Genomic DNA, 12,566 nt, shown 5'->3' with positions numbered 1-12,566 from the left:
AAATAGAATAAAAAAATATGTTGCAATAGGCTGCTTTCACTTAGCATAATGTTTTCAGTTAGCAAAACATGTTGTAGTGGGTATCAGTACTTCTTTTCTTTTTTATGGTGGAATTATATTCCAGTGTATGGAGAGAACCACATAGTGTTAACCCATTCATCACCTGATGGCCATTCAACAGACATTGAAGCTACTAAGGGACTCAAAGAACTTGGGGCACCTCTTTTCTAATTTCCTCTCTGCCTCAACCGTAATTCCACTCACATCTTCTGGAAAGAGATTGTTGTCACTTTCTTTGAGGCTGAGGAGATGCTGGCATTTTACAAAAGCCTGCCTCTCTTTACTTAGACTGGGCTCTCTGTGTGTCAAGGCACCTGCCTGGAATGTGGTCAAGTAGCATTTTATGCCATTATTTTTTCTTTTTCCAAAGTCAAACTCCTTTGGCTGTGTAGCCAGAAATTCCCAACCTCTTAGGGTCCCAGCATCTGATCTTTGTTTGATTTGGTTCTTTCTCCTGCGTGCTGTGTAAGTTCTATCACGTTTCTCAAATACAAGTGTATTACGACTGATTCCACTGTAAGATTTTTGCATTCTCTCTCTGGGAGAATTCCCTGTCTCTGCTCAACATGGCATGTGGGATCTTAATTCCCCCAACAGGCACAGAACCCATGCCCCCTGCACTGGAAGGCAAAATTTAACCACTAGACCACTGGGGAAGTCCCTCTTGTAAGAGTTTCGAGAAAATTTTCTCATAATATATACTAATTGCTCTTGCCAGGCACACGTTCCATGGATTTTCTCCTATCTTCTGAGCAAACTTCAGAAGGAGGCACTAATCTTATCTACATATTATAAATGAGGAAGCTGAAGCTCAGAGAAATAAAATAACTTTCCAAACAAAGTCATAGCCTCGAGCCCATGCTTATCGAATGAATCACTTCTGCTCTGGGCCTCACCTTCAATGACAGTAGTAAAAACTTGGATTGAAGAAAGGGAGGACTAAGAAATGTTGGATGAAAACTATAAACCCTCTTCCCAGGAAAATGGACATATTCACAACATTTTAAAAAGCAATTTCAAGAAGTTAGGGGAAAAAACCATCCTGCAGGTCTAAACTGGAACTGACAACTGGGTTAGCTGGGCACAGGAAGTGAAAAATCTCACTTACAAGTTTGAATCACCAGGTGGCGCTCTCAGCCCTGAATGGACTTCGGGTTCAACAGCCAAGGTCTTCCAAGAGATAGGTGTTGGCCCAAGTTGCCTGGAACTCAAAGAATTTCAGAGATTGTTGATTCAAACAATAACCTTCACCATCCAGGGGAGGAAACGAGGCCCAGAGTTGTTAGGCAGCTTGCTCAAGGTCAAAGCTCATAGACAAAGCCAAAACTCACCCACTTATCCAAATTCTGTTATTTCTGAAATGTAACACATAGTTCCCTTACTCTGAACAGAGCACAGTGGACACAATGCAATCTTTTCTCATAACGATTCCAGGAATGAGCTTTTTCGCGTGTGAACATTGGCTACCATGCTAACTGTGGGAACTAGAAGAGCTTATCCCACACACAGAATGGCCCCAGACTGCTGTTTCATTGTTAATTCCTCCTGCAGATTAGGCACTGGGTTTGGGTCTTCCTATCTGTCAGATTTGCTTACATTTCATTGTGTCTTTAGGAAAGTTATTTCCCCCTCTTAGAGCCTCTGTTTCCGGGGGTTATTGAGTGGATTTGATGAGGCATGTGCCAGTAAAGTACCCTGTAGACAATAGATGTTCAGTAATTGATAACTACTGATATAATTGTTCTTGCTCCAGTCAGTTTACTGCTTTATATATTCTCTACCTTAGAACCCAGACAACTAAACTTACTAGACCTGGGTAAAATATCTGGGACTTGCCAAGTAGTCCAGGGCTAAGGAATCTGCCTGCTAATGCAGGAGACACAATCCCTGGGTTGAGAATATCCCCTGGAGTGGGAAATGGCAACCCATTCCAGTATTCTTGTCCGGAAAATTCCATGGACAGAGGAACCTGGCGGGCTACAATCCATAGGGTCAGAAAGAGTGGGACACGACTAAGCATATACAAACACACACACAAAACATTAGTAAGAATACAGAGACACTAAATGAGAAAATTACCTGCTCCATTATGGACTCTATGATCTTTGTTTTGTAACTTGGCAGTTCAGATTCTTGGCTGGGTTCTGGAGAGGCAGGGTTTCCAGGTGGAACCTTCTTCAAAGGATATAGAGCATTTGTGGACATAGAAGGGAGATGGAAGATTAAACTTCTTGACAAACAAGTTACTTTTAAGTTTAACTTCCCTAGACCTCTTCTTTCTTTTCAATATGTATTTCCAACCATTCTGTGGACAGAAAGAAGAAAATGTAAAGACTTGTGAGTTTCAGTTTTATTCAGGGATCTTACTGAAGAATACAGTCTGAGAAAGTATCTCTCTGTAACTCTGAGAAACTGCTCCAAAGATGTAGGAGAGGCCAGTATATGTATGATTTTGGAGAGGGACTACGTGCAGTCAAGCATATATCTCAGTAAAAGGATGATTGCTAGTCATAAGGAATAGGTATCTTAGTTCATGATTTTAGTGCTTTACTACATATGCGAAGATCTAAGAATCTGGGTTCATTAAAATTAATCCTGAAAAATACACCCTAACTAGGGGGCCTGTTTTCCAAAGCATAGAGAGCCCCATCCTGTTTTTCATCCTGAATTCCTATCAGGATGCACTGTTGGTCAATCACTGGAGTGGCTAATGACTTAATCCTTGTAGAAACAGATGGTGAGCAACATTCTTTGTTGTACAATTCCAATGTCAAACAGGAATGAAATTGTATTTTTACAAATAGGAGATCTCCAAAAGGCAAAGCTCTAAGAAATGTGAAATTTCACTTTTCAGTAGATATGTTCATTGCCAAAGTTCTTTTAGAGATGTACACCCTTCAGTTATTCACACAGAATAACTCTCTTCCCTCTGTTCCCACACTCCTCGCTGGAGTTCTGACCTTTTATATATATATACATGACCAAGTATACACACACACACACACACACACACAAAATATCAGTAAGAATACAGGGACACCAAATAAGAAAAATACTTGTTCCATTATGGACTCTATGCCCTTGTATGGTAACTTAGCAGTTCTATTCTTGACTGGGTTCTGGAGAGTCAGGGGTTCCAGGTGGGTACCTTCACAGAATATAGAGCACTTGTGGAAATAGAAGGCAGCGTGTGCCAGCCACTGTGCTGGATACTACAGTAACAAAGCAGAACAAAACACAGAGTGGCCTTTCCCCTTGTGGAGCCCACAGTCATTCCCACAGCTCCAGCCATGTCTGACAATGAATGTTGTATACTCTTTACACCTCCTTATCTCTCACCCATGTTCTTGCTCTTTACTACTTGTTACTTGTTCTTCACCTAGCTAATTTCCAGCAATTCTTTGGGCTCAAGTGGTCACCTCTTCCAGAAAGTCTTCCTTGATGTACACAACAGAGACAAATATACTTCTTCTGCCTTCACGTAGCACTCTGTGGAAATTCATATCAGAATCCTTGCCACTCTGAATTGTGAGAATCACTTTCCATGTCTGTCTTCCTGCTCCAGTCTGGAATCTCCTTAAAGGCATGGACAATGTTTCATTCATGTCTCTGTCTTCAGAGTCTAGCACAGGGCTTGGTAGATGTTCAGTAAATGGTTTGCCAAATTGCTTCAGTCATGTCTGACTCTTCGCGACTCCATGGACTATAGCCCACCAGGCTCTTCTGTGCATGGGATTCTACAGGCAAGAATACTGGAGTGGGTTGCCATTTCCTTCAGTGGATCTTCCGCACACAGGGATTGAACCCACATCTCTTAAGTCTCCTGCATTGGCAGGTGGGTTCTTTACCACTAGTGCCACCTGGGAAGCCCTCAGTAAATCGTACGTGAACAAATACAGTGTTGGTCCCAACGGAAGCAAATGGCAAAACTAAATATAGCACTCAGGAGAGGATTTATTTTGGCAACTCATGCTCACAAAGATCTGGAATCTTGATGATGTTTCTTGTTTGCCCAAAACTATCTTCTTGATGATCAGTTCAGTTTGTCCCTTTCCAGGGGACATCTGGCCTCCCCAGGAGTTGCTTATCTTCCCTGCTTCAGGCTCAGCTTGTCTTTTGATCATCTTTAATGGGGCATTTTCATTTCAGTTTATATAAAGTCACAGGTAAGTTTCACTGCTCTTGTCCTCAACATTTACCTCCTTCAGTTCAGTTCAGTTCATTCGCTCAGTTGTGTCCAACTCTTTGCGACTCTATGAATCATAGCACGCCAGGCCTCCCTGTCCATCACCAACTCCCGGAGTTCACTCAGACTCACATCCATTGAGTCAGTGATGCCATCCAGCCATCTCATCCTCCGTCGCCCCCTTCTCCTCCTGCCCCCAATCCCTCCCAGCATCAGAGTCTTTTCCAATGAGTCAATTCTTCGCATGAGGTGGCCATACTGGAGTTTCAGCTTTAGCATCATTCCTTCCAAAGAAATCCCAGGGCTGATCTCCTTCAGAATGGACTGGTTGGATCTCCTTGCAGTCCAAGGGACTCTCAAGAGTATTCTCCAACACCACGGTTCAAAAGCATCAATTCTTTGGCGCTCAGCCTTCTTCACAGTCCAACTCTCACATCCATACATGACCACTGGAAAAACCATAGCCTTGACTAGACGGACCTTAGTCAGCAAAGTAATGTCTCTGCTTTTGAATATACTATCTAGGTTGGTCGTAACTTTTCTTCCAAGGAGTAAGTGTCTTTTAATTTCATGGCTGCAGTCACCATCTGCAGTGATTTTGGAGCCCCCCAAAATAAAGTCTGTCACTGTTTCCACTGTTTCCCCATCTATTTGCCATGAAGTGATGGGACCAGATGCCATGATCTTCGTTTTCTGAATGTTGAGCTTTAAGCCAAATTTTTCACTCTCCACTTTCATTTTCATCAAGAGGCTTTTTAGCTCCTCTTCACTTTCTGCCATAAGGGTGGTGTCATCTGCATATCTGAGGTGATTGATATTTCTCCTGGTAATCTTGATTCCAGCTTGTGCTTCTTCCAGTCCAGCATTTCTCATGATGTACTCTGCATATAAGTTAAATAAGCAGGGTGACAATATACAGCCTTGACGTACTCCTTTTCTTATTTGGAACCAGTCTGTTGTTCCATGTCCAGTTCTAACTGTTGCTTCCTGACCTGCATACAGATTTCTCAAGAGGCAGGTCAGGTGGTCTGGTATTCCCATCTCTTTCAGAATTTTCCACAGTTTATTGTGATCCATACAGTCAAAGGCTTTGGCATAGTCAATAAAGCAGAAATAGCTGTTTTTCTGGAGCTCTCTTGCTTTTTCCATGATCCAGGGGATGTTGGCAATTTGATCTCTGGTTCCTCTGCCTTTTCTAAAACCAGCTTGAACATTTACCTCCTTAGTGACTTCATTTTTTTTTAATTTTTAAAATTTTAATACAGTTCAAACCAGCACACGTGGTTCATTTCAGCTTCTTCACTGTCCAATCTGGAGGAAGGGACTGCTTCAGTTTGTCTACCTTCTCTTTATGATAATTAAGGTGTAAACATATCTGCTGCATCAAATTTTAAACTTCACATTATCCTTATTTTTCTTGATCTTGACAGGCTTGAGGTCCTTTTGCCTGGATGTAAAGAGAAAGTCCTTGATTTCCTCCATTTTGCAAGACATGGCAATGAGGCACAAAGAGTGGGGCCAGCGCCGTCGATCTAGGCCCGGGGTCACCAGATGTCATCTGGTCTGGATTACCAAGGCTTCAGTGGATTAGCCCCTATTCGCCAGCCTGAGAAACACTCCCTGGCATTTCAATTTTCTTATGCTCTCTATTCCCTGGTCTGCATTCCAATCTTTTCTAACTGGATGCAGGATAAGACCCTGAGTTCTGGTATCAAACACACTTGGATTTATATCTCTATCCCACTGCTTCTAAGCTTCCCTAAGAGATCTCTCTGAGCCTCAGTTTCCTCTGCTATAAATGGGAATGATAATTATAGCCCTTACCTTAGGATATGTTGAGAGGATTATATAAGAGAAAATCATTATAAGATGCTTAGCATGGAACCTGGCAAAGAAGAAAGTGGAATAAATATCATTATGTCACTTGAAAGTGAAAGTGAAGTCGCTCAGTCGTGTCTGACTGTTTGCAACCCATGGACTGTAGCCCACCAAGCCTCTCCGTTCATGGGATTCTCTAGGCAAGAATACTGGAGTGGGTTGCCATTTCCTTCTCCAGGGTTATGTCACTTGGGACATGCACAATATGTATAATATTATTTTATTTTATAATTTATTATACTGATAATATTATAATTATATAAAATATAATTGTTGAGTCCTGCCCCAAGGCCACAGAAACGGAGCCCAGAACCAAGGACACCTCCAAAGCTAATTGAGTTCCTCTGTAACCGTTGCCAAAAGCCCCTGATTATTAGCAACAAGCTTCCTGACGCCAAATTAGCAAAGATGCCCACTCCAGTAAACACCTCATATATCCTATAGCACCCTAACCAGTCACCTAATGCCAGCCTTCCAGGAGGAATTTTGTCTCGAGGCTATAAAAAGTGGCTACTAACCCACACAAAGTTGGCTTTCCCTGCTCTGTCAGGAGGTCAGCCCCCTGTGCTCACAGTGCTCAATTATCTCTGCTCTTTGTTCTTAAAAAACTCACTCCCTTCTGAAATGTACTCTGTCTGGAAATTCTTTTCCAACACATGCTTAGATTGCCTCAGCAATAATATTCATAAAATAGGATAGTAAATATCACATTATAATTATGCAAGTTTATAATACATTACAATTTATAATACTTTCAATTGCAATTATAAAAATTATAATTTTCTCTACATTTTATATATTAAATAATCAACATGACCATACTAATAATCTGGATTACTTTAGTCTCCTATCTTTTAAAATGCTTTTTGCTTGTCAACTAAGCAAAGATATGTTGTCTTAAAGGGAAATTTTTTTAATCTTTAGTTTAAAATAATTTAGTCCACTTGTGGGAAATAAAAGTCCCTGTAACAAATCTTCTTAAATTTTAGATTTCTTGCTGAAGAAAACCACAGTTAACTGTTATTTATGCTTCCAGTTTGGAGAAGACAATGGCAACCCACTCCAGTGTTCTTGCCTGGAAAATCCCATGCATGGAGGAGCCTGGTAGGCTGCAGTCCATAGGTTGCTAAGAGTTGGGCATGACAGAGTGGCTTCACTTTCACTTTTCACTTTCATGCATTGGAGAAGGAAATGTCAACCCACTCCAGTATTCTTGCCTGGAGAATCCCAGGGACAGAAAAGCCTAGTGGGCTGCCGTCTATGGGGTCGCACAGAGTCAGACACGACCGAAGCGACTTAGCAGCAGCAGCAGCAGCATGCTTCCAGTTGTGTGTTTATGTACACACACATTATATACATGTAAACAGATTTTTTTTAAAGCATAGATGAGATCACACACTATATAATTTATTTATTTATTTATTTTTAGTTTTTTATTTTTTTAATTTTAAAATCTTTAATTCTTACATGCGTTCCAAAACATGAACCCCCCTCCCACCTCCTTCCCCATAACATCTCTGTGGGTCATCCCCATGCACCAGCCCCAAGCATGCTGTATCCTGCGTCAGACATAGACTGGTGATTCAATTCTTACATGATAGTATACATGTTAGAATGTCATTCTCCCAAATCATCCCACCCTCTCCCTCTCCCTCTGAGTCTAAAATTCCATTATACACATCTGTGTCTTTTTTCCCTGTCTTGCATACAGGGTCGTCATTGCCATCTTTCTAAATTCCATATATATGTGTTAGTATACTGTATTGGTGTTTTTCTTTCTGGCTTACTTCACTCTGTATAATCGGCTCCAGTTTCATCCATCTCATCAGAACTGATTCAAATGAATTCTTTTTAACAGCTGAGTAATACTCCATTGTGTATATGTACCACTGCTTTCTTATCCATTCATCTGCTGATGGACATCTAGGTTGTTTCCATGTCCTGGCTATTATAAACAGTGCTGCGATGAACATTGGGTACATGTGTCTCTTTCAATTCTGGTTTCCTCGGTGTGTATGCCCAGCAGTGGGATTGCTGGGTCATAAGGTAGTTCTATTTGCAATTTTTTAAGGAATCTCCACACTGTTCTCCATAGTGGCTGTACTAGTTTGCATTCCCACCAACAGTGTAGGAGGGTTCCCTTTTCTCCACACCCTCTCCAGCATTTATTGCTTGCAGATTTTTGGATCGCAGCCATTCTGACTGGTGTGAAGTGGTACCTCATTGTGGTTTTGATTTGCATTTCTCTAATAATGAGTGATGTTGAGCATCTTTTCATGTGTTTGTTAGCCATCCGTATGTCTTCTTTGGAGAAATGTCTATTTAGTTCTTTGGCCCATTTTTTGATTGGGTCGTTTATTTTTCTGGAATTGAGCTGCAGGAGTTGCTTGTATATTTTTGAGATTAGTTGTTTGTCAGTTGCTTCATTTGTTATTATTTTCTCCCATTCAGAAGGCTGTCTTTTCACCTTGCTTATATTTTCCTTTGTTGTGCAGAAGCTTTTAATTTTAATTAGATCCCATTTGTTTATTTTTGCTTTTATTTCCAGAATTCTGGGAGGTGGATCATAGAGGATCCTGCTGTGATTTATGTCTGAGAGTGTTTTGCCTATGTTCTCCTCTAGGAGTTTTATAGTTTCTGATCTTACATTTAGATCTTTAATCCATTTTGAGTTTATTTTTGTGTGCGGTGTTAGAAAGTGATCTAGCTTCATTCTTTTACAAGTGGTTGACCAGTTTTCCCAGAATCACTTGTTAAAGAGATTGTCTTTACTCCATTGTATATTCTTGCCTCCTTTGTCAAAGATAAGGTGTCCATATGTGTGTGGATTTATCTCTGGGCTTTCTATTTTGTTCCATTGATCTATATGTCTGTCTTTGTGCCAGTACCATACTGTTTTGATGACTGTGGCTTTGTAGTAGAGCCTGAAGTCAGGCAAGTTGATTCCTCCAGTTCCATTCTTCTTTCTCAAGATTGCTTTGGCAATTCGAGGTTTTTTGTATTTCCGTACAAATCTTGAAATTATTTGTTCTAGTTCTGTGAAAAATATGGCTGGTAACTTGATAGGGATTGCATTGAATTTGTAAATTGCTTTGGATAATATACTCATTTTCACTATATTGATTCTTCCAATCCATGAACATGGTATATTTCTCCATCTATTAGTGTCCTCTTTGATTTCTTTCATCAGTGTTTTATAGTTTTCTATATATAGGTCTTTAGTTTCTTTAGGTAGATATATTCCTAAGTATTTTATTCTTTTCGTTGCAATGGTGAATGGAATTGTTTCCTTAATTTCTTTTTCTACTTTCTCATTATTAGTGTATAGGAATGCAGGGGATTTCTGTGTGTTGATTTTATATCCTGCAACTTTACTATATTCATTGATGAGCTCTAGTAATTTTCTGGTCACACACTATATAATTTTAAGCAACTTGCTTTTTTTGTTTTTTACCCTTTTAAGTGAAGTGTACAATTCAGTGGGTATTCATAAATTCTCAAGGTTGTACATCACTACCACTAATTCCAGCTCATCCTCATCGCCTCAGAAAGAAACCTCATATCCACTGGTAGTCACTTCCCATTTCCTCCCCTCCCAACCCCAGGTCCTGGCAACCATTACTCTAATTTTTGTCTCTATGGATTTGTCTACTGTGAATATTTCATATAAGTGGAATCATATAATATATGGCCTTTTGTGTCTGACTTCCTGTCACTATATTTAAGTTCAGCTAATACCTTTTAAAGATTTCCCAATATTCTGTAGTTATGATGATTCCATACTGTGGCTTCACAGTAATTCGGTTAATCCTACACTCAATGGTCATTTAAATTGCTTCCTCTTTTTCATTATCACAAACTACAAAGCAACGAACACCCCTGGCTTCACAGCAATGTTCAGGCTTTATGAACCTCATGAGATTTCCTGCAGGAAAAAGTCTTATAAGAGAGGTATTATTATTGGATAAAAAAGCATGAATAGTTGAAATTTTGATTGATCCTCCCAAACTGCCCATCAAAAAAGGTATACCACTCTCTACTCCTGCCAACAGTACATTAGCTGACCATTGCCCCCCACCCTTACTAATGATATTTTTTTTTTCTTTACTTTTTTTGGTTATGCCACACAACCTGTGGGATTTTCTCTAACCAGGGATCGAACTCGTGTCCCCTGCATTGGAAGTGCACAGTCCAAATGCTGTATATTGTAGATTTAAAAGAGAAGTTACTTCAAAGCCCACTTGCAATCACACCAGATTTTGTGGTAGAGGCAGTGATATTTTGGGGTACATTGAGTTTAATGGACTATACTATTAAAATTAATTTTACCAGCTTTTTTTAAAAAAAACACATTTTTTAAAAGTGACTACATGAAAAATTTTAAATTACATATCTGGCTCAACTTTTATTTCATTGGATGCTGCTGCTCTAGAGTTAACCATGATCTCTATCCTCCTTTTGAATATCCTGTTATTGCCTTTTATAATCAATGCACATTGATATTTATTCATATATTTACCAGTTTCTTTGTTCTCAAGACTTCTTTTTTGTTTCTTTGTTTAATTTTTTAAAACTTATTTTATTTTTTGGCTGCACCACATGGTATGAGGGATCTTAATTCCCTAGCTAGGAATTGAACCTGCGCTCCTGAATTGGGAGTGCAGAGTCTTAACAACTGGGCCACCAGGAAAGTCCTGTTTGTTTAACTTTTATTGAAGTGCAGTTTGTTCACAATGCTGCGTTAGTTTCAGGTGTATAGCAAAGTGAATCAGTTATACATATGCATATATCCACTCTTTTTCAGATTCTTTTTCCATATAGGTCATTACAAAGTATTGAGTAGAGTTCCCTCTGCTATACAGTAGGTCCTTATTAGTTATCTATTTTATATTATATAGTAGTGTATATGTCAATCTCAATCTCCCAGTTTATCCCTCCCTGTTACCCCCATCTCCATTAGTTCTTGCATCTCTTTCCTTCAGGCACATATATATCTTCCCCAAAGAACTATTTTAGGGGTAGTTTTTTCAGCACAAATATGTGTGGGAACCACTCTATCTTAGTCTAAAAGGTTATTGGAAGATAGCATGTGTGTGTATATATAATATATACATATATATATGTACATATATTTCTGTGTAAGGGGGTCGGTTATCTAGACTTTTTGTGGGTGGAAGAGGGGTTGAGTTAGACATGAAAGATACTTCAGTGAAATACAGTATCTTATTTCCCATGACAGCAATTGAGATGTAAAATCATAGCCAAGGGTTCTCACAGGAAACTGAGAAGAACAAAATACCATATCTTATGTAGGAGTCCAACGTCAGTGTGTAAGGCCAAACATATAGCCCCCTAAACGACTTACATTATCATCAATTTGAATTTTAAAAGTAAATTTTTTTTTCCCAGCAGGGGGCTTCCCTGGCGGTCCAGTGGTTAAGAATTTGCCTTGCAATACAAGGGATACTGGTTTGATCCCTGGTCCAGGAGGATCCCACATGCCATGGAGTAACTAAGCTCCTGTGCCACAATTATTGAGCCCACACACCGTAACTACTGAAGCCCTCACACCTAGAGCCTGTGCTCCTCAACTAGAGAAGCCATCACAGTAAGAAGCCCGCACACTGCTGCTAGAGAGTAGCTTCCACTCACCGCGACTAGAGAAAGCCCGCGTGCAGCAATGAAGACTCACCACAGCCAAAAAATAAAATAAATAATGTTTTTAAAAAGTAAATTTCATTTTAAGTAAACTTAAACTCTTTCCTAAGTGGAACTCACAAAAGTTATATATGTAGATAATACATTTATTACTTAATATACATATATATTTCTGTATTTGTGACATTTGCCCTTCTAGAACTTTGACTAAGGGAAATAGCTGGGCACCCCTTGGTTATCTAATCTCTGTTCACTTGCCTTGAATTTCTGGACAAATGTTGCTGCTACTGCTGCTAAGTCACTTCAGTTGTGTCCGACTCTGTGCAACCCCATAGACATCAGCCCACCAGGCTTCCCCATCCCTGGGATTCTCCAAGCAAGAACACTGGAGTGGGTTGCCATTTTCTTCTCCAATGCAAAGTGAAAAGTGAAAGTGGAGTCGCTCAGTTGTGTCCGACTCTTAGCGACCCCATGAACTGAAGCCTACAAGGCTCCTCCATCCATGGAATTCCCCAGGCAAGAGTACTGGAGTGGGGTGCCACTGCGATTAACAGCAAAACCTTCCTAATTCGAACAAGTTTGGGAAGTCAAAGCAAATGGTAGGTTAATGTGTTTTAATAAATGTACAGTTGACCCTTGAATAACATACTGGTTAGGGGGTACCAGTTCCTTCATGGTCAAGCCTAATGCTGACCACAAGCCTTACTCATACCATAACAGTCAACGTATATTTTGTATGTGATATTTTTATTGTTAAAATTCTGCATGTTATTTATTTACATAC

The 12,566-nt window shown here is 39.8% G+C and overlaps 1 pseudogene; it reads right to left on the bottom strand.

The window, feature by feature from the left end:
- Window positions 1-5,531: 5,531 nt before the first annotated feature.
- LOC138094074 (large ribosomal subunit protein eL38 pseudogene) lies at window positions 5,532-5,740 on the bottom strand (annotated as a pseudogene).
- Between the last annotated feature and the right edge of the window lie 6,826 nt (window positions 5,741-12,566).

This window comes from Capricornis sumatraensis, chromosome 17 (assembly GCF_032405125.1).
Source record: "Capricornis sumatraensis isolate serow.1 chromosome 17, serow.2, whole genome shotgun sequence".
Taxonomy (NCBI): Eukaryota; Metazoa; Chordata; class Mammalia; order Artiodactyla; family Bovidae; genus Capricornis; species Capricornis sumatraensis.
This window is presented reverse-complemented; position numbering and strand designations above follow the sequence as displayed.